Source organism: Leptodactylus fuscus, chromosome 6, assembly GCF_031893055.1.
Source record: "Leptodactylus fuscus isolate aLepFus1 chromosome 6, aLepFus1.hap2, whole genome shotgun sequence".
Lineage (NCBI taxonomy): Eukaryota > Metazoa > Chordata > Amphibia > Anura > Leptodactylidae > Leptodactylus > Leptodactylus fuscus.
This window is the reverse complement of record NC_134270.1, coordinates 114,369,061-114,395,183: the sequence shown is the minus strand read 5'-3', so window position 1 is coordinate 114,395,183 and position 26,123 is coordinate 114,369,061. Positions and strand designations below refer to the sequence as shown.

Genomic DNA, 26,123 nt, shown 5'->3' with positions numbered 1-26,123 from the left:
CAAACTGGGCTGTTTAGAGGCTCCCTCCACCATGAATTGGTCCAAATTGGGGTTTTTAGAGGCTCCCTCCACCATGAATTTGCCCAAACTGGGCTGGTTAGAGGCTCCCTCCACCATGAATTGGTCCAAACTGGGCTGGTTAGAGGCTCCCTCCACCATGAATTGGTCCAAACTGGGCTGGTTAGAGGCTCCCTCCACCATGAATTGGTCCAAATTGGGGTTTTTAGAGGCTCCCTCCACCATGAATTGGTCCAAACTGGGCTGTTTAGAGGCTCCCTCCACCATGAATTGGTCCAAACTGGGGTTTTTAGAGGCTCCCTCCACCATGAATTGGTCCAAACTGGGCTGGTTAGAGGCTCCCTCCACCATGAATTGGTCCAAACTGGGCTGTTTAGAGGCTCCCTCCACCATGAATTGGTCCAAACTGGGGTTTTTAGAGGCTCCCTCCACCATGAATTGGTCCAAACTGGGGTTTTTAGAGGCTCCCTCCACCATGAATTGGTCCAAACTGGGGTTTTTAGAGGCTCCCTCCACCATGAATTGGTCCAAACTGGGGTTTTTAGAGGCTCCCTCCACCATGAATTTGCCCAAACTGGGCTGTTTAGAGGCTCCCTCCACCATGAATTGGTCCAAATTGGGGTTTTTAGAGGCTCCCTCCACCATGAATTTGCCCAAACTGGGCTGGTTAGAGGCTGCCTCCACCATGAATTGGTCCAAACTGGGCTGGTTAGAGGCTCCCTCCACCATGAATTGGTCCAAATTGGGGTTTTTAGAGGCTCCCTCCACCATGAATTGGTCCAAACTGGTCTGTTTAGAGGCTCCCTCCACCATGAATTGGTCCAAACTGGGGTTTTTAGAGGCTCCCTCCACCATGAATTGGTCCAAACTGGGCTGGTTAGAGGCTCCCTCCACCATGAATTGGTCCAAACTGGGTTTTTAAGAGGCTCCCTCCACCATGAATTGGTCCAAACTGGGGTTTTTAGAGGCTCCCTCCACCATGAATTTGCCCAAACTGGGCTGTTTAGAGGCTCCCTCCACCATGAATTGGTCCAAATTGGGGTTTTTAGAGGCTCCCTCCACCATGAATTTGCCCAAACTGGGCTGGTTAGAGGCTCCCTCCACCATGAATTGGTCCAAACTGGGCTGGTTAGAGGCTCCCTCCACCATGAATTGGTCCAAATTGGGGTTTTTAGAGGCTCCCTCCACCATGAATTGGTCCAAACTGGGCTGTTTAGAGGCTCCCTCCACCATGAATTGGTCCAAACTGGGGTTTTTAGAGGCTCCCTCCACCATGAATTGGTCCAAACTGGGCTGGTTAGAGGCTCCCTCCACCATGAATTGGTCCAAACTGGGTTTTTTAGAGGCTCCCTCCACCATGAATTGGTCCAAACTGGGGTTTTTAGAGGCTCCCTCCACCATGAATTGGTCCAAACTGGGCTGGTTAAAGGCTCCCTCCACCATGAATTTGCCCAAACTGGGCTGTTTAGAGGCTCCCTCCACCATGAATTGGTCCAAACGGGGGTTTTTAGAGGCTCCCTCCACCATGAATTGGTCCAAACTGGGTTTTTTAGAGGCTCCCTCCACCATGAATTGGTCCAAACTGGGGTTTTTAGAGGCTCCCTCCACCATGTATTGGTCCAAACTGGGGTTTTTAGAGGCTCCCTCCACCATGAATTTGCCCAAACTGGGCTGTTTAGAGGCTCCCTCCACCATGAATTGGTCCAAATTGGGGTTTTTAGAGGCTCCCTCCACCATGAATTTGCCCAAACTGGGCTGGTTAGAGGCTCCCTCCACCATGAATTGGTCCAAACTGGGCTGGTTAGAGGCTCCCTCCACCATGAATTGGTCCAAATTGGGGTTTTTAGAGGCTCCCTCCACCATGAATTGGTCCAAACTGGGCTGTTTAGAGGCTCCCTCCACCATGAATTGGTCCAAACTGGGGTTTTTAGAGGCTCCCTCCACCATGAATTGGTCCAAACTGGGCTGGTTAGAGGCTCCCTCCACCATGAATTGGTCCAAACTGGGTTTTTTAGAGGCTCCCTCCACCATGAATTGGTCCAAACTGGGGTTTTTAGAGGCTCCCTCCACCATGAATTTGCCCAAACTGGGCTGTTTAGAGGCTCCCTCCACCATGAATTGGTCCAAATTGGGGTTTTTAGAGGCTCCCTCCACCATGCATTTGCCCAAACTGGGCTGGTTAGAGGCTCCCTCCACCATGAATTGGTCCAAACTGGGCTGGTTAGAGGCTCCCTCCACCATGAATTGGTCCAAATTGGGGTTTTTAGAGGCTCCCTCCACCATGAATTGGTCCAAACTGGGCTGTTTAGAGGCTCCCTCCACCATGAATTGGTCCAAACTGGGGTTTTTAGAGGCTCCCTCCACCATGAATTGGTCCAAACTGGGCTGGTTAGAGGCTCCCTCCACCATGAATTGGTCCAAACTGGGTTTTTTAGAGGCTCCCTCCACCATGAATTGGTCCAAACTGGGGTTTTTAGAGGCTCCCTCCACCATGAATTGGTCCAAACTGGGGTTTTTAGAGGCTCCCTCCACCATGAATTGGTCCAAACTGGGGTTTTTAGAGGCTCCCTCCACCATGAATTTGCCCAAACTGGGCTGTTTAGAGGCTCCCTCCACCATGAATTGGTCCAAACTGGGTTTTTTAGAGGCTCCCTCCACCATGAATTGGTCCAAACTGGGGGTTTTAGAGGCTCCCTCCACCATGAATTGGTCCAAACTGGGGTTTTTAGAGGCTCCCTCCACCATGAATTTGCCCAAACTGGGCTGGTTAGAGGCTCCCTCCACCATGAATTGGTCCAAATTGGGGTTTTTAGAGGCTCCCTCCACCATGAATTGGTCCAAACTGGGGTTTTTAGAGGCTCCCTCCACCATGAATTTGCCCAAACTGGGCTGTTTAGAGGCTCCCTCCAGCATGAATTGGTCCAAACTGGGGTTTTTAGAGGCTCCCTCCACCATGAATTGGTCCAAACTGGGGTTTTTAGAGGCTCCCTCCACCATGAATTGGTCCAAACTGGGGTTTTTAGAGGCTCCCTCCACCATGAATTGGTCCAAACTGGGCTGGTTAAAGGCTCCCTCCACCATGAATTTGCCCAAACTGGGCTGTTTAGAGGCTCCCTCCACCATGAATTGGTCCAAACGGGGGTTTTTAGAGGCTCCCTCCACCATGAATTTGCCCAAACTGGGCTGGTTAGAGGCTCCCTCCACCATGAATTTGCCCAAACTGGGCTGTTTAGAGGCTCCCTCCACCATGAATTGGTCCAAACTGGGCTGTTAAAAGGCTCCCTCCACCATGAATTGGTCCAAACTGGGTTTTTTAGAGGCTCCCTCCACCATGAATTGGTCCAAACTGGGGTTTTTAGAGGCTCCCTCCACCATGAATTGGTCCAAACTGGGGTTTTTAGAGGCTCCCTCCACCATGAATTTGCCCAAACTCTGCTGGTTAGAGGCTCAATCCACCCTGATTTTCAAAACAAATGTTGGTGCCAACCTCAACTTACTACAAGGGCCAAATTCACTGCTGGTGACAAGCTCTCCTCACTGCAAGTGCCAAATACACATGTTTCAAGGTGTTTTCCTACTGTCAGAGAGGTGGTATTGAGTGTGTAAAGTGTGTAGTTGTTAGGCTGTGATGTTGGGGTAATAGAGGGTCTTTGGTGTGTTAGATGCCCCCAGACATGCTTCCCCTGCTGTCCCAGTGTCATTCCAGAGGTGTTGGCATCATTTCCTGTGGTGTCATAGTGGACTTGGTGACCCTCCAGACACGGATTTGGGTTTCCCCCTTAACAAGTATATGTTCCCCATAGACTATAATGGGGTTCGAAACCCGTTCGAACACACGAACAGTGAGCGGCTGTTCGATTCGAATTTCGAACCTCGAACATTTTAGTGTTCGCTCATCTCTAGTCATTACCAAGGTTTTGGGGATAACCGGCCCTGAACACCACAGCCTCACTTACTACAAGCCTCTCTCCATTCTGCATCTCCTCACTCACCTCTGTCTCCTGGCACACCCGCTCTATAGGAAAAGAACAAAGATTAGCATGTATAAATGTGTGCCAACAACAGTATCAAAGAATATTACAATTATATATCAGCATGATGCTAAACTCCTTGGGCCAGACTCTTCGAATTCCATTCTCCCAGATACATAATGCATATTTTTACATTACTTTTGCGCTTCACATCTCTAAGAAACTACAAATACTAAGAATGCCATATTAACAAATCTCTCCTCTAAGACTCCTCATCTACGTTCACTGCACAGGATCACCCACTGCCATAGCTGATGGGTGAGACACGATCCATTATCTGCCCTCATTTGGTGGAGTTGTTTAGCTGTTGTCTCAGCAACAGGATTTCATTTCATGCTAAGCACATAGCCAGCTCCTTTATAAAATGCAGCTACGGCCCAGACACAGTGGATGTCGCCAATTAGCCGGGGGGCGCCACAATCTGTGAGGGAGTAGGCTAGGAACTCACTGAAAGTGGAAAAAGAATGTAAAGAGGACCTTTCACCACCTCCGCCAAGTCCAGCTCTTTCCATCATTTAATAGGTGCTGCTCCCCTGATCCCGGGACAGGTAGAATTTTCTCTAGCCCCCACCATTCCCAAGCAATACGTCATGTTATTATGCAAGATTTTTAAATAGAAATTTGGAAAATGAAAAACAAAAATTCTTAAAACATATGTTTAAAGGGAGTCTGTCAATAAGAAAATCAGCATTGGACTATTGACAGACTATTGACAGTACAATGTATTTTTTATTCTGCATTGCAGCGCCATGAAAATCAATGTTTTATTCTTCTGAAAATGAGCCGAAAATGGTTTGAGAGCATTTCTTCTTCTGCTCGGACTTCACTTTCTGCTCTAGATAATCGCCCTAACTTCTGCTCAGCTCCGCCCCGCACTGGTCGAGTGACTCCCACTTTGTCACAATTTGGCTGCACTTAGGAGCCATTGTCTACTGCATAGAGCGAAGCCCCAGAAGGAGAAGACTTGTCCCTAAAGCCCTTTTCAGCTAATTTGCATGGAACTGCAATGCAGAACAAAAGATTTTATGCTCCATATTTTATCAATATGCAAATCACCCAGCAAGTGCAGCAGTGGGGCATGAATTGTCAGATTTGACTACAGACAGCCACAAGTGCCTCAGTTCTGCTTTGGAATCGCTCCCCATTGCCACCTTATCTGTAAATGACATTTCAGTCTCTGTCTGTGTCATGGCCATCTGTAGGCAAATCTGACAAATCAAGTTCCTCCCCTGGCGTAGGCTGAATTGTATAACTATACAAAGATTATAATCTCTACATTGCTTCAATTTGTTACCATAAAGGTGTGTTTCTGCTCTTACAATAGGCACTATTATTGGTTTGGGAGCCATGTGTGACATGTCCGTTTTGGTAAAAACCAATACAAATTTAGGTGAAACTTTTAAAGAACTCCACATTGTGCAGTCCCTGTGTTATTCCTACAAAACATGTATGAATAAATTGACAACTAGGTGTTACCCACAGCCAGACACTGTTCTGTCCTATGACAAGGGGAATGTAACACTAAATTGTCACTTCATTCATAAATATTCAATAACTGAGAAATGGCACAATGCAGAGCAACAAGAAAGATGCTTCACTCATGGAGAATGCAAGTATTTACCAAAAAGGCATGTCGGGAATGCTGACAGCTCCTCAATAATTCTAGGGGTATGCTCACACAGAGTATTTGCAGGAGGATTATGAGTCGGAATATGCAGTTTTTGATGCATTTTTTTGCAGAGAACGCATGAAAATATGCCAGTGTTTTTTCAAAGTGAAAGTGAACACTAAACACTTACATACAATAGGTCTCTGTATGGGATTTGTATCCTAAAAACGGAGTATCAACCACTATAAATATATGTCCTGTGGTTCAGCATTATTACGGTATATACTGTACTATAACATGTCCTAATCTAAACTCCTTGGTGACTAGTTTCCTTTAAAATCTCTGACTCACTGCTATGCTAATACAGGCCCCTGAGGTTTAGGAAGTCTGTACACATGCAACATATTGACAAATACAGATCTCCCGCCAATGAAAATTGCCCTTAAATCCATCATAGAAAACAAATAAAATGTTCTAGGATTAGAAGCAGCAAATGTGCGTAATGTGGATAAGAATATTATTAAGGAGTAGTCTGAGGTATAAGGATCCTTTACAGTAAACATAGGAGATGGGAATGTCGTACACATTTAATGTGTTGTTTTTATATGGTATCAATCTGTATATGAGTTTGCACTTTTCAATGCCCATATAGAAAGCTACAAACAGCCCAGGATGCCCTTACCTGTCAGATGCCAGTCTCTCTATAGTTGGCTCTGCTCTGGGTGAGTCAATACTAAACAGTTCCCCACTTGCACAGAAAACCACACACAGGGATCCCCGTGTTTTCTGTCATATGTGGAGTTACATGAGCCGGCGGAATGGCAGCTTGGGTTTCATCAATCCTTCCTGTGTCGCATCTATTAATAACTCTCAGCATGGTGGAGGGGGGGGGGGGGGACGACAAGCTTTATAGACATGCCTACCAAACTGTCACTTCCACAGGAGGAATACATGGCCTGCCAATAAGACGCCAGGCGAGACCGGGGGCACAGAAGTGACAGCACTGTGACAGCACTGTGACTGATGTCACCCAAAACTCCAGTATATATATATATATATATATATACACCCTACATGAAGGGAAAGGAGATATGAAATACTGAAAAACTCTGCCCCCAACAAATAAGGAATATGGAAAAAAAGAACATTTAAAATCCCTCAAACAAAAAAAATTGATGCAATATTTCTATTATCACAGTAGATGAGAGGAGATGTAGTGCTGACCCTGAGAGCTAGTTATTGATAGTCACTTGGGCTACTGATGTGTTATACATTATTCTGCACCTTGTTATACAGATGAACCTATATCATATCTTCTCTATATCAATTAAATATGATGAGGAACAGGGAAGACAATAGGGCTACCTCTATATCATGCTTTATTTACCCATTCATGGAGTTTGGAATTCTGGCCACCTACAACCACCACTAGAGGGCGTTTAGGAGCATACATAATGTTTACTATTGAGGTCAGTATGTAAAGCGTAAGCTTCTGAACTTCTCCTTGTGGTGGCTACATGCCTTCCAAGGCCAGACGGGTGGCAGATCCTCTTGGTTGTCTTGACAAAACAAACAGATTATAAAATAAGATGTTTTTGATATTTCTGGGAGAATCATCCTGCTGCATCCATCCTCTGTATATATGAAGTCTGATTCCATTCTCAGGTCAGCTATGACATAATCTCATTCACCTTGTCCGTCCTAGGAAGTCAATCAGCCTCTGCAGCTACTGAAGCCGCGCTGGCATCTATTTCAGGTTGTGTATCATCAGAAATGCATATTTACCGCAAAAGAGTATTTTAATGCGGCCCCTGCAGATGCTCACACCATCATTAGATCAGCAAAAGCAGCTGCCCTGCAGAGGTTTCTAGCAGATCCTTGAGAGGATATTGTCAATAATAATACAGCAATGACTACACAATGTCACATGAAGTCATCTAAAATCAGAAGCTCCTTAATAGAAGTCAACCAGGGGCGTAACTACTGGGGTAGCCACGGTAGCGGCTGCCACAGGGCCCAAGACATTAGGGGGCCCGGCGGACCCCGATGTTCTTTTTTTTAATAGGCCGTTAGACTTTATCATGTGGATTAAAATATTGGTGGTTTTTTACCATAAAACAATTCTGATACTCGCTGCCCAAAGCAGATCAAATACTTAAAGTGCAATTCCACACACAATACCGTTTTACCTACAAATACATTTAGAAATTTCCTTACTTTTATACACAATGGCAGGTACACTATCAGGTGAAGGTCCGAGCTGAATGGCAGATGAACATGTCCGTTTACCGTATTTTTCGGATGATAAGATATGTCTGATCAATAGGGGTCAATGTACCTAACTAGTGAGGAGCTACCAAGGGGCACTATACTGTGTGTGGGGACACTTATGTAGCATTATACTATGTGGGGAACATGAACTTGGCATTATACTATGGGGATCCTGACATGAATCATACTGAGTGGGCAATAAGGAGAATTATACTGTTTGTGAGGCATTTAAGTGGCATTATACTGTGGGGTCAGTAGTGTAGTATTAAACTGAGGGGCCAATGACATGCATTATACTGAGGGGCAATAAGAAGCATTATACTCTGGGGGGCACTAGTTTGGCATTATACTGGGGGGGGGGGGCATTAATGAGCATCACAACATGTGGAGGCCACTAACTTGGCATTATACTGTTGGGTGGTGCCAACCAACAGTATAATGCCCAAACAGTATCCTCCATGAGATATAATATAGTCTCTCCCCCCCACACAATATAATTCCCTATTACTACCCCCACACATGCAAACACACAGTATAATTGCTGAGTGCCCCCACAAACTAACATCGGCCAACCACTGTCGTAATGAAAGGGCATGGAGGCCGGAGTCCATACAGCTTGCGGCTGTGCTTTAGGTTTGGTTCATCAGTTGAGTATCCGTGCTCTAGGCTATGGACAGGGGATTAATACTTTTCATAGCATAACCCCTTTAACAAAATATTTATCTGCAATACTTTGAATCCAAAAAAAGCAGACAACACACAGATGGCATCCATGTGGTCCTTGTGATATCCATGGACCTATTTAATAATCTGCAGCATGGCCTTATTTCCATGCAGGTTTGTACAGTAAACACGCACAGATCTGCCATGCAGAACCTGCACTGCAAATATGTAATGTCTGTGATCCTAGCAGACAGCACGTTCTTCTACCCATTATTTGGTAGTGTGCAGTCTGTGAAAAATATTTTTATTCTTTTTTCTTTATAGGTCTCTGGGTCTGTGAAAAACCAACAGCACGTGAATGGCAACCGCGTGCCGTCCCCATGATATTCAGGATGCACAAAATAGAATGGTACTTCTGGTGTCATATGAAAGATGATATTCTCGTATATTCTGTATTATTTCCAGAGATATTATCATTTAAAAACACAGTCTGAATTGGGAGCAGCTGTATATAATATAAATATGCCAATCCTGACTGGTCTATATTTTATAATGGGTGAGATATAACATTATTAGATCCCATATGGCCATAGTCCAGTGAGAAGCCAATGAGAGAGATAAGGTGAAGAATGCAGAGGGAAGAGAAGTTTATTTCAGGGCAAAATTTCACAGAGAGTAGCCAAAATCCATTATAAATGCTGCCAAAAAATCAAAAGTTTTTCAAAGGTTTATGTGCGCTTTAGGATATATTCACACAGAGTTTTTTGCAGGCTGAAAAATTTTGCTTCAGGAATTAGGTCTTTTTTTTTTTTTTTAAATTATGCGTTTTTGTCTCCTTTGTCGTTGCGGTTTTTGCCACACTTTTTTGCTCCAGCACACAGAATGGACCTGGAAGCTTGCCTTAAAAAACACTTGTGGTTTTGATGCACTTTTTGTAAAAAATGTGTCAAAAATCCATCAATAAAAAAATCAGCTACAAAGAAAAAAACTATTACTAACTCCCATTGATATGAATGCGAATCCCATCCCCACTTTGCGGAAAAGATTGCAGCGCGGACACGCTGCAATTTGCAAAGCCATTGCGGCTTTGCAAATCACAGCATGTCAATTATATCTACAGAAAAGCCAGCAGCTTTCCCGTAGATATACAGTCCTATGAAAAAGTTTGGGCACCCCTATTAATCTTAATGATTTTTAGTTCTAAATATTTTGGTGTTTGCAACAGCCATTTCAGTTTGATATATCTAATAACTGATGGACACAGTAATATTTCAGGATTGAAATGAGGTTTATTGTACTAACAGAAAATGCGCAATATGCATTAAACCAAAATTTGACCGGTGCAAAAATATGGGCACCTCAACAGAAAAGTGACATTAATATTTAGTACATCCTCCTTTTGCAAAGATAACAGCCTCTAGTCGCTTCCTGTAGCTTTTAATCAGTTCCTGGATCCTGGATGAAGGTATTTTGGACCATTTCTTTCTACAAAACAATTCAAGTTCAGTTAAGTTTGATGGTCGCCGAACATGGACAGCCCGCTCTCAAATGATCTGAAAACAAAGATTGTTCAACATAGTTGTTCAGGGGAAGGATACAAAACGTTGTCTCAGAGATTTAACCTGTCAGTTTCCACTGTGAGGAACATAGTAAGGAAATGGAAGACCACAGGGACAGTTCTTGTTAAGCCCAGAAGTGGCAGGCCAAGAAAAATATCAGAAAGGCAGAGAAGAAGAATGGTGAGAACAGTCAAGGACAATCCACAGACCACCTCCAAAGAGCTGCAGCATCATCTTGCTGCAGATGGTGTCACTGTGCATCGGTCAACTATACACTTTGCACAAATAGAAGCTGTATGGGAGAGTGATGAGAAAGAAGCCGTTTCTGCACGTACGCCACAAATAGAGTTGCCTGAGGTATGAAAAAGCACATTTGGACAAGGCAGCTTCATTTTGGAAACAAAAATTGAGTTGTTTGGTTATAAAAAAAGAAGTTATGCATGGCGTCCAAAAAGAAACAGCATTCCAAGAAAAACACATGCTACCCACTGTAAAATTTGGTGGAGGTTCCATCATGCTTTGGGGCTGTGTGGCCAATGCCGGCATCGGGAATCTTGTTAAAGTTGAGAGTCGCATGGATTCCACTCAGTATCAGCAGATTCTTGAGAATAATGTTCAAGAATCAGTGACGAAGTTGAAGTTACGCCGGGGATGGATATTTCAGCAAGACAATGATCCAAAACACCGCTCCAAATCCTCAGGCATTCATGCAGAGGAACAATTACAATGTTCTGGAATGGCCATCCCAGTCCCCAGACCTGAATATCATTGAACATCTGTGGGATGATTTGAAGCGGGCTGTCCATGCTCGGCGACCATCTAACTTAACTGAACTTGAATTGTTTGTCCAAAATACCTTTATCCAGGATCCAGGAACTGATTAAAAGCTACAGGAAGCGACTAGAGGCTGTTATCTTTGCAAAAGGAGGATCTACTAAATATTAATGTCACTTTTCTGTTGAGGTGCCCATACTTTTGCACCGGTCAAATTTTGGTTTAATGCATATTGCACATTTTCTGTTAGTACAATAAACCTCATTTCAATCCTGAAATATTACTGTGTCCATCAGTTATTAGATATATCAAACTGAAATGGCTGTTGCAAATACCAAAATATTTAGAACTAAAAATGATTAAGATTAATAGGGGTGCCCAAACTTTTTCATAGGACTGTAATGTTAAGAGAAAGTCCGCAGAGGAAAACTATGTGAACTTTCTCTTAAAAGCGCTGTGGAAAGAACTGCAATGCGTTCACGCAGTGGTTCTTCCCGCAGCGCTTCAGTGCTGCGGATTCCGCCCGTGGGGCCTTAGCCTTAGGCCCCACATTGTGGAAACGCAACTTTTTTAGTTGCAGATTATGTTGCAGTTTTTTGAGCCAAAGCCAAGAATGGCTTCAAAAGGAATTAGCAATATATAGGAAGTTCTTATACTTCTATCTTCTGCTCAATCCACTCCTGACTTTAGCTCAAAAAAACGGAACAATCTGCAACAAAAAAAGCTGCGTTTCCGCAATGTGGGGCCTTAGCCTTAAGGTGGATTTTAAGGCGGATTCCGTCTCAAAGTCAATCTACAAAAAGCTCTGACTGAACATACCCTTAAGGTAAGTTCACACAGAGTTTTTTGGTCAGGGTTTTGAGGCCGTATCCGCCTCAAAATCCTGACCAAAGACACGGCTCCCATTGAAATCAATGGGAGCCGCTCAGATTTTTTCTTTCAGGAACCGTTTATTCTGGCTCCCGGAAAAAAGAAGCGAGATGCTCATTCTTCAGGCCGAGTCACCTCGCGATTCGGCCTTAAGAAACTCCCTCCTCCGGACTAGGCCCATTCATTGTAGTGCATCGGCTTTCAGTCGTGGCTACCGAGTTTTTGTCAGATTTGTCAGTTTTTGTCTGTCAGTCTGCCAGTTTAAAGCTAGCAAGACAGGTAAGTCACACTTACCTGAGTGTATCACCTTTTTACGCCATGAAAATTTGCGCCTCTGTTGCTGAAATATTTATTTATTTCACAATATACAAATGAGTAATCTGGAGCACTTAGGGTAAGTTCACACGGGGTTTTTGGTCCAGAACCTGAGGCAGCCTCCGGTACCAAGTCGCTTTGTGCTAACACAGGACCATTACATTTGCACACATTACATTTGCAGCCAGTTCAGTAAATAAAGCAGTTAAAAACTTTATACTACTTATTAGTCGGCTTGAGGGTAAGTTCAGACTGAGTTTTTTGGTCCGGATCCTGAGGCTTGCATTCAGCCGCACAGTCCGTTCCGGATTAGGCCCAATGAATAGGCCTAGTCGGGAGGAGGGAGTTTCTTCAGGCTGAATCGCGAGACGAAACGGCCTGAAGAATGAGCATCTCGCTTCTTTTTCCAGGAGCCGGAGCAAACCGGCTTTCGGAATAAAGACCTGAGCCGTCTTTTTGGTCAGGATTTTGAGACGGATATGGCCTCAAAATCCTGACCAAAAAACTCTGCCTGAACTTACCCTAAAGGTGGCTCTAACTGTTATGCCCCACACGGCAAATTAAAGCATTGTGGAGTATATTACTTTGGAGCAACAGAGCCGCCCTCAGTCTTTCAGACTACTCAGTTGCATATTGTAAAACAAAAACGGAGGCCTGAATTTTCATGGGGAATAAAATGTACATATGAGCCTGACCTATATAACTGTATTGCTGGTTTAATCTGCTTCACCCTGGCGACAGATTCCCTTTAAGTATAAGAAGAAAATATCATGTTGGGGATTACCCAGCCGATGGAAATTGGCCATGGCAAAATGAGTTCTTAGCACAGTGTTCCAGGACCTGCACTGATCAGCTGATCATTGTCACAGCTCACAAATTAAATGGGTTCTTTGTGTTGACTACCATTTTAAGGGGATTGTCCATCCAGGGGACAACCCCTTTAACATTCATGAAGATACTCAGCCCTGTTAAACCTGAGCACCATAACTATCTGTCTGATAAAACATGAGACTAAGTAATACAAAGGCATTAGTACCAGAGAAGCACTCTACCTATAACCCTGGTTCATACATTTTTGATGAGTCTTTGCTCATCCGTTCATTATGGCAATTCTTCTGGAATGATAAAGCATTAAGTGAGCCCACCACCTCTAAAATTGCTTCGAAAACCAGTTAAACGCAGTTGCAGGGGCTGTTAGTGAGCATGCCTTCATGTGTCAACCTGCAATCTTGTTGTTGAGAATTCAATTTTAATCTGTATGCAAATTAGCCATTTGGTGCACCTGAGACGTGGCCACGCCTGCCAGAGAACCCGATTGCTCCCAGTACCGCCCTTTATTAGATTGATAGGTTTCAATAGGTAGCAACTACAAGTGGTCCCAGCAGATACCGAACAGCTTATTTGCATGAAGATGTTCCCAAGGTTTATTCAGTATGTCACTGAGCGTCTATAGCAGCATATGAGTGGTATAGAAGAGTATGGTAGTCGTGGTAGACTCTCATTAATAAAGAAATAAGTCAAGAGCAGGCTCCTATTGGATGATGTACTGCAGAAATCCGACAAGTGCATTGTAACTTTGCATGTCTCTGTGACTACTTTACCTTCCCATAGCTGATCAATATGGCTGCTGCAGTTTAGACTGCTGAGACTTAATCTACTACATAAATGCAAATATTTTAGGTAAGATACATTTCTGTAGACCACTGGTCCCGATTATTATCTCCTATCAGAACATGGATTTCTGGAGGACTCATGGACCACATAGCCCAATTTAGTTCAACCCAGCCATATGAGTAGGTATTTGACCTCCACATAGATTAATATATTCACAGTTTTGGTAGAAATCAATTTTCTAAGCTTTGTTGTATTGCACTGAGAAGGGTAAGGGTTAACTGAAAGTCCTTTGTTCTTAATGTGTGGGGATGTTTAGGTCATTGGTAAGACATCAGTAAAAGTTTACTAATGGATCTTCATTTCCATAATGTGTTCTCTGTGAATGAGCCGGATGTATAAATCACACAACAAGCTTTGCTATTATACAAATGAGCACATGTATACAGTCAATGCAAAGATGTGAGAAATATATGACCCTACACTTGGGGAATAGATGTCGGCATCCTTCCAGTATCTGAGTAAGCTCCATAATACCACTACATTTAAGCATCTGTTTAAATGGTAGAAGAGCTTGACCCAACGCAGTTCTACTAGACTAAACATAGATTGTATAGAGTTATAGAGTTCTATGGGTAGCCTCTTATGGTTACAGGGAAATAGGTCCAAAATGCCTCACAAATCAATACCGTGTTTCTCCGAAAATAATACCAACCCCAAAAATAAGCCACAGCATGATTTTTCACGATTTTTGGAGTATGCTTGAAATATAAGCCCTACCATGAAAATAAGCCCTAGCTTATAAAAACAAAAAAAAAAGAAAAAAGAATCCAGACAGCTATACATGTATGGGCGGGTTCACATCTGTGCCCGGTCTCCGGTTTAGCCAATCTTCCGTTTCCGTCTTCTGCCCTGTGATACTGGACGGGGGGACGGAAACCCGGCGGTCAGTTTTCAAACGGTTTCTGCCTGTCCGCGGGGAAACCGTTTTTTTTAGCCGGACACAAAGTCGGACATGCAGGACTTTGTGAAACGCACACACCCCATAGACTATAATTGGGTCCGTATGGTTTTCGCTTGGTTTCCACATGAAAAATGCGGTTTGAAAAGTGCTTCTTGCTGAGAGGGAAACAGAAATCCCGGAATGCAGATGTGAACTGGGCCTAACTCATGATGAAAATCACTATCAAACCAAACACTGTAGCCAATATATGGATGACAAAATACCCTACATTTCTGGACTGTGGGGAACTGGTTATCCAGCAAGAAAAAATGACACTGGGTATCCATTATACAGACTCCATGACAAGTCTACCTGGGTCAGCAGAATGGCTTACATTCAGAGATACACGTCTTAAGGGCACACATCAATTTTCTTTTAGGACTGCTATTTTTTAGAAATGTAAAAAAAAAAAGCTGACAGGTCCTCTTTATTTGCTATTTATCATATTCCGATGATTTTTCTAAGTGATATTACATGGATTTATGACACTGTTTCACAAACCCTCTCGTTCCTCTTTCAACCATCCATGTTTGAATTTTTCATGTAAAATCCTCTTCTTTTCGAGCATCTCCACATTAATATTTAATATCATAGGACAAGCCTCAGAGGAATGTGCTCACTTCCCGGAGGTGTGTAGACATTCACAGCCTCCAGCTAATAGCACAATTTATTGCGTAATTTTCCCGAGTGCGGCAAAGTGTGCTGATGAAGCATTACAGTATATGCATGCAGAACTCTCCTGTGTATAGGGAACAATACGGTAAGGTCTCGTTCACACAAAGACCATCAAGGATGAAGTAGACGAGATGAAAACTGCAGCAAATGTAAATTATATTTATATTAAATTATACAAAATTATAATACATATATCTGTCCATGGGTATTGCAGCTCAGTCCCATTTACATGCAAGGGCATGAGCTTCTATAAATTTGTGATTTTACCACACCAGAAAAATTAATAAGCATCTATGGCCCACCAAATGGACAAAATATAGCATGTCTCTATAGTTTTCCCATAGACTTTAAAATCAAAGGAGTAGTATGCAGCCTGTGAATAAAACAGACATCACATGTCCATATAAAACTGATATATGAATAAGCCCTAATATACTTGTGTGTATGAGCCCTTGCCATTATTGGGGATGTCTTCATTTTAGGTGGTCTTCTTCAGTACATAAATCCTGCCGCTGGGATTGTGATCTAACCTCTATTATAGACTCTTATATCATGCACTGGATCAAGCCCTAATCTTCAGCCCTGAATATTGTAGAGAATAAAGCGACAGAACTATAAAGCACAAGCTGTGCTGCTAAGGTCAGAGACGTCCATCAGTCAGCGACAGCAGTTTTAGGTCTCTGATTAGTCTAATTATCATATAATAAAGCAATTAATCCTTCCACACAAATGGCCAAACACATGAATCACACTGTGCTCCTTTCTCCTACAGCTCTGTCATCTCTTCTCTATCAAGGCACTTTACACATTTACTATAGAACGTCATACAGACATAGCATAACAAAAACTAGACCTACCCTAGCAGCTTTTGAGATCTGGTGAAAAGTTTGATGGATAAAAAAAAAATAACATTTTATAACTTAATATTTGACAAAATAAAAATTAAATATGCCAACAGCCATTCCTTCTGACCTTACTATACACAAAGCGTGTATACTTGGGTATACACAACTGAGCGTGCATGTGTTTACACTGCTGCCAGACGTCTCTTTAGAACAAGCGATCAGGCATGTTGAAATTCGTTATGCCTAATCCTTTCTATCCTTGACATCTGACAAATGAACATCAGGTACACATCAACAGACTTGACTACAACTTTAGTCTATATGGCCACCTTCACAGTTTGATGGTCCATCAAACACTAATAATAAAGCCCAACCTCAGGGGAATGAGTTACAGTTACCCTCTCATAATATGATAGCTGGGTAGTTTCAATAAGCAGGCACTTTTGTAGCCCCAAGCATTGTGAATTACCAGAATTTAACAGACAGACCAATTGTTATGTTGTTTTTTTTTGCCTATTCTATTTACGGAGGTTCCAGAAGGAGAAGACTAATTTTAAAGAGAATCTTTCACCAACTCTACCAACTACAACTCTTTGTAGCCCTCCAAAAGGCTCCACTCCACTGATTCTGGCACAGTTGGTTTTATTTCTCTCGCCCCTTCCATCCCAGAGCAATCATTTCTGTTAGTTTCAGGTGGGTGGTCTCTGTCTGTCTGTCTCAACCAAGGACTATCCACCTGACAGTAGAGAGTATGACCATGCTGAATGAAATAAAAGTGATTAGTCAGGAAAGGTAAGGGCTAGAGAATACATTCTACTGGATTCAGTGCAGCGGCACCTATTGAAATATACCATTAGTTGGAGTTTATGAAGGTGATAAAAGGGCCTCTTTAAAGGGGTTGTCTCAAGAAGACAACATCTTTTCTAACTGGAAGTTGTGCAGCATTTGGCTGACCAAGGAAGTCACTTCTGGACAAAATTTACAGATTCCTCTATGACTTCATATGCCCTAATACATAAACCATAACATGAGGCATCATATAAGCATCTTGGATAGTCACATCTAAGTTTTCTTCACCCAGTGTAAAGGTTTAGTTCCCTACAATATTACAGCCATGTATGCAAATTCTCTGGCAGAGGAGAATTACGGTACTTGTGGCACATGCACTCCAGATCCTGCCAGCAATGCCCCCGCAATGTCCCCATTTTTTTGTCATCCTCTTGCTTTGAGAACAAATTATAGCAAACCTGAATGGTTAAGCAGAAGATTATGGCAGCATTTCTAATCCAGTGTGACCCTAGGGTACCTCATTGGGAGAACTGAGCCAATATCCAAAATGTATGGAACAGCAGTATCACTACATATGCCTCCAGAGCAGAGCTCGGATTTTGTTTTCTGTATCCCTTTCCATCTTAATTTATGGACTAGCCTGGCAATATAAGAAATAACATACATTAAACCTATTATTATTATTGATGTACAAGATATTAAATCAATTAGATGATCTCCAAACATCCATTCTGCAGATGGGAGCTGCCTTGTGTGGCTAAAGTGGAGCTGAGCTCGCCATGTTGGCCACTAACTCAGTACTTGATATTGAAGTATCTGCTTGAACCTTCTTTCACCCATATGTACTCAGGCTGGCTGCATACGTTGGCTACAACAGGAATATGAGAACTTAGTTGTCAGACATCACTATGCTCCCATCCTAAACCATAAAGAAGCCCAGAGTAAGCTTCGAAACGTCATATTCTGTCATCATTATGAGTTAGCCATTAAAAAAGGTATCACCCACTGAAGACTTGCAAGTTTTTTGTTTTTTTATATATCCTAAACCATCTCATATGCAAAATCTCAAACATTTCAGTCACATTCTATATCACCAGGCGTTGAAAAAGGTCATGTGACCCAAACATCCGACTTCTTTTCTACAAATTCAAGCCATCTAATCTGCATATCTAGTGATATAGAATGTGACATTTCAGATTTTGTAACATACGTGACTACAAGATATCCTTCACTATTATCTCTACACCCAAGAGGCGTGCCGAAGATATCACTCCCATCCTAAGCAATGACAGGCCCGACATCCACATTACTGTAACATCTTAATTATTTGTTGCCTGACAACTCCATTCCCATGCCCTTTCTGTAAGTCAATGATCTTGACAGCTATAGTCTCCAGGTAAGTAACTTTGTTAGGGGTTATCACATAAAAGATTATGGGAGCAAAAGAGTCTCAGGCTCCCACAGGGATCTCTAATAGACATAATGGAAATGATGTATTCCTAACTGTACAACTGAAAGACAGTAACAGAGTAATATAAAACAGAAGGCTTGGTCCAATGCCAGGTTGCAATTTGCCTGCAAATTTTCAACGGATAGAAAGCATTCAAGAAAAAAGGCTTCCTGTCCTCATTTACCATGGCCACGTGCTACTCCTCAAACCTAAACCAGTAGGATGGCTATAAGGGGTGTAGATGGGGTCAAAAAGCCCCTCTGCCATATAAGAGGGCAGAAATACTATAAATAGCATGTGATGGTGCGAGTTGGTCCCAATTTTTTTAGTGAAGCTCATAGATTCAAGCTATTCAGTGGTGTACATAGGGAAGAGAAGGCTAAATAGAGAAAAATCTAAAGGGGATATTCCGAAAAGCTCATTTATCACCTATCTTAGACCTAGCAGTCACTAGAATGTAAATAGCTGAATAAAGTAGTCAGCTGCTTCCATCAGCCCCACTGCTCCATTGAAGGTCCATCTAACCCTTGTTCCAGTGTTAGGCAGCCCAGGGATCAGACATGTATGACCTATTCTGTGAAGTAATGAAAAACGTGCCCTTTAAATATTGCTACCGTGTATATATTCACAATGTGACTGCCGGGTATTTTCTGGCATGTAATGGATTAAGTGGAGTCCTCCTGCCTTTATGGACAAGGCCCCATCTCCATGGAAACAGGGCCTAGTCCATCCACTATTAGCAGTAGAAAGTCGATATATTGTATTCCTAACCTGCACTGACATTTACTACAGTCACAATGGCATGCTTAGGTGACAAATCCTATACCAAGGCAACTGACTCACATGCACAGAGAAAAAGTTGTGGAGTTGTCCACAGCGACCAGTCAGATTACATTTTACATTATCTACTGGCAGAATAATAGCTAGAATATCATTGACTGCTATGGCCAACCCTTCCCACATAAGACCCAGTGAATACTTGGCTCAGCCACTTCTGGCAGCAAGTCATCTGCTATGAGAACAAATAAACCGACATGGTGAATCCTTCCTAAAATCTGTTGTTGAGGAGTGAGCACTCCCCCCATACATTTCAGATGGTCATTTCTGCTTATTCTAATGACAATATGTTCATACGGCTCACTAATGTCAGGTGGGCGGTCCCAGACGATCTGCTCCAGCCCAGGACTGCCCAACTGACAGTAGAGCATAATTATCATATTGGGTGACGATAGCTCAGGAATGGTGTGAGCTAGAGACAAAATTCCAGCTGCATCAGAATCAGCTACATGGAGTTGGAGTTGATGCCAGCTTTCTGCCTATATTTTAGAAATGCCATACGCTGATGTGTAGTGACATAAGAAACCGCTTTGTTGCCTCGGGGCAAGCTGTGGCATTCCTAGCTTCCAAACATTGGGAAGATGTAGGTGCATTCAGAACAAATCCACATATAAGGCATCCACAACTCCCCTATATCTCTTGTATCTGTACCAGTGCTGATACAGCTGTCATTCAGGGACGTTACAGCTCTTCCATCTGTACCCCTTATGTCAGTACATATCAGTGTATAGCATGTTTAAAATTCATGCAGAAAGCGGACAACCCTTTTAGTGCTGACTAATTCTAGGAAAATGCTTCTGAAGCAGTTCATACAGACAACACATGTAAAAAATATATTGTCATGCTATTATCCACTGATGAAACCGATGCAAAATCATGGCAACACATCCTGAAAAACATCCTATTTTCAAAGGGATTTCATAAAACAATTATTTTGTTTTATCAGAAATACAGAAACAGAAGAAAGAACTCCATCTATATATTATAAATATGTATAATACGACGCTGCACTGTTCATTTATAACACTGCTGCACATCTTCTTGGCGCGCTTAGTTACTAGGGGCCCATACATGTCAGCAACCCCTAAGGAGCTTTGCAGCCCTTACTGATACACTAACATGCATTAAACATTATAAAAATGATTATACTATCCTCCAGGAAGCATAAATAGAAATAGCGGTATAAAACATTGCTTGAATCAGCTAAAAGCACCACGTGTAAAAGAAGACAAATGGCTGCTCGAAGCATGGGCAGAACAATAGACTGCTAGAAATGACACAATGTACAGGTGAGTTATGGGAAAATCTCTTCAGACACATGAAAATCTGCTAAAATTTTAATATAAGCTAGTAGGCCTTTGATACTATAATAGAAATATCTAACGAATGGTATAATTCCATTTTTGCCGTTTCAAGCCATTCCAATGACAATTTTACAGATTTTCTCCATCTCAGCTACAGATTACTAGATTGGATTTCATTGCTTTTCCTGCAGCAAATCGGATGCTTTGATAACATAGATATAAAACCTACTATTAAATGCGCTGTACTACACAAAGAGAGGAAAGAAATAAGCATTGCCAAAGCCAGGGACAAGCGAGGAGACACAGACTGTCCCCTTGTGTATTCTGGAAGAGGGGGAGGGGGGAACAAAACACTAAATGGTTAGGGAGAGTAAACTACCAACAGATGTGGCGGAGGGGGCTCTGTGTACCGAGCATTTTGGGGCTGGGAGAGAAACAAAAGCCGGGATTGATAGAGCCAGGGAGGGCGCAGCCAGGGTTGGTGTGTGAGAGGGATGGAGGAACATCTGCAAAGTGTGGAGGACTGCGCTGCAAGGGGTGTGTCCAAGCACAATATAATGAGAAAATACCAAAAGGAAAACCACACCACAATACGCGCCAGCCACAGCCAAACCACCATTGTTTGCACATTATGTCAGTAGTCATGTTTCAGTAACCGTAGGATTAAAAACAGCTTGCCAATAGCTAACTGGCACAACCAGGGGGCATAACCAGTTTGCACGCAAATGTGGAAGAAATTGCAGGGAGGTGGCAAAATGTCCCCAAGTGTAGCAATGGTATAAGGTTAGCATGTTAACCAATGCACAGATCCATGACAAATTCCTGTACCCTACCTTCTGCACAGTGAGGGCATGCAATGCCAACGCCCCACAGGATCCTCGATAGCTGCTGATGCCAGATCTGAACAGAAGTGACCTGTCCATATTGAGTGCTGGCTGTACTACATTTATTAGGATTATGCCACCCCGCTGTGTGAGCACGGGCTCCAGCTTCTAAGCATTTCCCCCTGCATCTCCATGAGCCAAGGAATGAAGGGACATAGCCAGACATAAATGGCAGGACAGAAAGAAACCCCCATCATAAGGAAACACATAGATTTTTGTATGCATGCATTGTATATTGATGACACGCTAGATACCAAACATACTGACAATTTAAGATATTTCTTGTGAGTTTATTTTTCTATTGAGACCCTGGTCACTCCCATAACAGCAAATGTGCAGACAATGCACTGAATATAAGAGTATGTGCAGGATAGAACCCCCCTCCTGTCAATAGGATGCAACAGAAGGATGGATCTGCCACACCTCACCCCAGCATGTGCCAGCAGCTCTATACCCGCTGTCCCCTTTACCCTTTATCCATTGCAATTAACCTGTTCATTGCCACATTAAGTCTGTGGCAGCAGAGAGGTTAAGGTATCTGTCAGATATACATCTTCCTTCAAGAAGCTGCTCCACAGATCAAGCCTCTTTGTTCTGGTCCCCACCTGTCTATCAATTTGTGAAATCCAAAATGGAAAGTCTCGAAATATATTTCTAACTATATAATATCAATAACATATGTAGATAAATAATAGAGAGATACATATATCATGTATATATAATGTAGTATATATAAATACATAATATACACACTATATATATATATAGCTATAGATACATACATATATACATATAATGTGTCTGTATATATAACAGAAGAATCATCATTTCTAATGGTTTGCATAGGTGACATCACACACAGCAGGTACTGGCCATAAAGGACCCCCAGACACATGTAGTCATATGCATAGTGATGCAGTACTACCAGCCCGTGCACAAGATCGCAGTGATCACTGCATGTCACTACAATAATAAGGGTATCCTGCACACAACCCTGCACCCACGGTGCTATATGTGAGGAGCTCGGTACCTGGCCGGTGCTATCCTGGCGCTGCTGGCCGGGGCTGCTGTCTCCTTGGTCCGCAGAGCTGGAGGAGCGGGGACGAGCGGCGGCGGGGACGAGCAGGGGAGCTGTCAGGAGAGCTGGGTCACGTGAGAGGAGGTGGGGGGAGCGGCTGTCACTAGTGACCGGGGGAGACTCAGCGGAGGAGACGGAGCTAGTGCAAGGGATTACAGGACAGCTGGGTACCTGCCAGGAGGGGGAGAGGGCTGTCACTGTCTGCACACTGCGGCTGTACAACTCCCCGCATAACCAGGATAGTACACTTGTATCTTACATGGCTGAGGAGCCAAAACCTTGTATCTATGTACATATCTAATATCTGCCTCTTATATCTATCTAATAACTTTCTATGTGATATCTAATATCTGTCCTTCTCCCATCTACCTATATAATATCTGTCTATCTCTTATATCTAGCTATATAATATTTATCTATGCACATGGTATCTAATATCTGTATCTTATATCTATCTAATAACTTTCTATGTAATATCTAATATCTTTCCTTCTCCCATCTACCTATATAATATCTGTCTATCTCTTATATCTAGCTATATAATATTTATCTATGCACATATCTAATATCTGTATCTTATATCTATCTAATAACTTTCTATGTAATATCTAATATCTGTCCTTCTCCCATCTATCTACTATATATAATATCTGTCTATATGTTATATCTAGCTATATAATATTTATCTATGCACATATCTAATATCTGTCTCATAGCTATCTAATATCTTTCCTTCATACATCCATCTAATATCTGCCAATCTCTTATATCTAATATAATATGTATCTTTCTCATATCTATTTATAAATTTCCATCTATTTAATATTTATCTCATATAGTTCTATCATTTTGTCTGTTTCATATCTATTGCTCTTTATTTATTTCATACCCATCCATCCTTTGGTAGAATTATTGGCGTAAACACCAGTGATCGGTAACCGGTGGTTTTCCAGCTTCTGTTGTACTACAAATCCCAGCAATATGAAAATACTGTGATGGCTAAGATATATTAACATCTGCACATAAAAACTAAAGAAAAAAAGCAGCACAGAATATACATGACAGATGCCATCAGCTCCTGACCCCACTTGGGCCTTCAGGTTTTCCTCTATGTTGTCAGTCATTTTGGAGAACCAGAAGACTGGAATAAAGGAATACTAATATTGTACTGCACCACTGCCATGGCTACCACATGAAAGGCGCTCATATATTGTCTGATCTCTGAGGGTTCAGGGTATTTTCACAAGGAGGAATTGGATTCTGCCTCAAAATCATCTCCAAATTCTGCCTGAAACCTGCCTCACATTGTCTTCAATGGAAGGTAGTGACAGCCGTGTCTTTTGTCAGAACCCTGAAAAAAAAGTGGCCCAGTGTATATGAGCAGACAACTGACAAACAGATTAGGCACCCCATTCCTAGGACTGGTGGGACCCCCTATATCATGGGATAGCCATAACATAACATTGGAAAACCCCTCTTTAGGGCATATTCATACTGTCAGAAAAACCTGCACATGTTGACAGAAAGCTTGCAGTTCTTTACAGTATTCAGTCAGTAGCAAGTGACCATGGTTTCTGCGCTATTTAAAGGGATTCTACCACTAAACCAACATTTTTTCTAATTACCACGTCGGAATAGCCTTAAGAAAGGCTATTCGTCTCTTACCTTTAGACGTGGTCTCCGCAGAGCCATTCCTTAGGTTTTAACTGGTATGCAAATGAGTTCTCCGCAGCAATGAGGGCGGGCCCCAGCGCTCAAACGGCGATGGGGGCTTCCCCACTGCTGCCCGAGAGTTCACTCCAGCAACGCCTCCATCTTCAGCTGCAACCCTGCCTCTTCTGTATTCCGTCTTGGTCCAACTTCCGACGCCTGCGCAGTACACTCCTGTATTGAACTACAAGAGCAAGAGCGGCCTCCCAAAAATGACCGCTGACCAGCAGCCATTTTTGGGAGGCCGCTCTTGCTCTTGTAGTTCAATACAGGAGCGTACTGCGCAGGCGTCGGAAGTTGTGGAGAACTCATTTGCATACCGGTTAAAACCGGTATTTCTAAGGAACGGCGTGGCGGAGACCACGTCTAAAGGTAAGAGACGAATTGCCTTTCTTAAGACTATTCCAATGTGGTAATTAGAAAAAATGTTGGTTTAGTGGTAGAATCCCTTTAAGCATCAAAAATTGTCATGTCATTGTCCATCTATTTTTGAACAGGGATTTTGGGCACAGAATACTCACTGAAATCCAAACAGAAAATCAACAGTGTGAACATGCCCCTAAAGGGCAAGTCCTACAGACCGCCTTTTTACTCAAGTCATCGCCATTTCTGCTCAGCCATGTCCTAGTTATTTCTGGGTCATAACCAATATAGCCACCAGTCTCATTCCTATAGGGAACCTAAGGCGGCCCTCCCCCCACAACAGAACTTCCAGATTATATAGCAGCATGGGAACAGAGGATGCAGTGTTTTGTTAGTAGGCATATTTGCTGTTCAGGAATCTGGGAAAGCTGGATGACAACCTCTGTGACAGATATAACTGCAGGTACAGTGCCATCCAGCTTTTACTTGCGTCCTGAATGACAGATATGCCTGATTATTATTATATTTGGCTTATTTTATCTATAATGACACCCTCACCCTTTTGATTTCTGCACTGTGGCCAATAGGAATTGTAGCATTGCAGTGATATTGTTGCTTAGGAAGAATGGCAGCATCACATTTGCTTTTCAGGAAACTGAGAAAGCTGGGTGACAGGAGTTGTTGATAAAGCAGCGGTCTGCACCTGTTATAGGACTACAACTCGCAGCATAGCCCATCTGGACTTGAAACCCCCACAAGCATGGTGAGCAGAGCTTCGATGCAGCCTGGACAGTGACCTTAGATGATGCGACCATTGCATTTAACCCCTTGCAGTCACTAGCTGACACTAGTACATTCCCCTACAGCTGACATATGTTAATGTAAGTGCTGTACAAGACAAGTGCTCGTCAGGTACCCTGAAACTACAACTCCCAGCATGCCCACACAGCCTCAGGCCGTCAAGGCATGTTGGGTGTTGTAGTTTGACAACAGCTGGGGAGTCACAGGTTACAGAACAGCGCAGGATAACTACCCCAGGACACCCCGACCGACCGCAGAGCTGTGGAATAACAACTCACCGTCCTGTACCGTAACACAGGCGGGGAACAATCGTGCCCGCGCTTCCCTGAGCTATAAAAACAACCTTGTGATAGACAGGTCGTACTTTGCTCCGCTCCCGAGAAAGCGCGTCCCCGTAGTGGGCCGGGTTATGTGTGGACGCCGGTGTGGCCACTCCCCCTATCGGGGACGCGCTTCCCTGGTCCTGCTGCTGCTGGTGGTTACCATAGAGACAGGATCAGCAGCCGCGGCAGCAGCCGAAGCCTCCATCCCTCCCCCTACATACAGATCCTTTGTGTGAGGGATCTGTCTGAGGCGCCCACCCTGATGGGAGAGATTTTTCCCAGGGTGTGATTATGTCAGCTCCTAAAGCATAAAACCCCGAGGAATAAGAAACAATTCATC

The 26,123-nt window shown here is 43.0% G+C and overlaps 1 protein-coding gene across 10 annotated transcripts in view; it reads right to left on the bottom strand.

The window, feature by feature from the left end:
• Positions 1-25,874, bottom strand: part of LOC142208529 (microtubule-associated protein tau-like) — a 77,261-nt gene extending 51,387 nt beyond the window's left edge. The window contains exons 1-2 of one of the 10 annotated variants that reach the window (XM_075277107.1): positions 25,739-25,840; positions 22,539-22,757 (exon numbers count right to left, since the gene is read on the bottom strand). The gene's annotated coding sequence lies outside the window, so the exon portion shown is untranslated. Of the gene's footprint in view, positions 1-4,010; positions 4,034-6,340; positions 6,525-22,538; positions 22,758-25,738 lie in introns of those variants that run through there. The other 9 variants (XM_075277108.1, XM_075277106.1, XM_075277105.1 and 6 more) reach the window with 9 other exon arrangements.
• Positions 25,875-26,123: the final 249 nt, after the last annotated feature.